Source organism: Melanerpes formicivorus, unplaced genomic scaffold, assembly GCF_026170545.1.
Source record: "Melanerpes formicivorus ecotype bairdi unplaced genomic scaffold, bMelFor1.0.p_v2 SCAF_555, whole genome shotgun sequence".
Classification (NCBI taxonomy): domain Eukaryota; kingdom Metazoa; phylum Chordata; class Aves; order Piciformes; family Picidae; genus Melanerpes; species Melanerpes formicivorus.
The window spans coordinates 12,229-12,500 of NW_027142907.1; positions in this window are offsets into that span (position 1 = coordinate 12,229).

Genomic DNA, 272 nt, shown 5'->3' on the forward strand with positions numbered 1-272 from the left:
AGCGGTGTTGGATGGGTTTCGCTCGTCCGTGAGCCGGAGCCCAGCCCGGGCTCGGCAACGAAAGAGGGGAGAAGAGAAAAAGTTGACGAGTGGCTGGCGCCGGCCACTGCCGAAGTGTGGAACCCCCGAAGCGAAGTTTGCCCGGTGGGGCCCGGGGGCAGAGAAAGCCGGGGAGACGTGGTGCCGGCGTCGGTCCCACCAAGAATGGAAAGCAAGCCCGTCCAGGCACGGCGAGAGAGAGCCCGGTAAGGGGCAGAGAGAGTTCCCAGCAC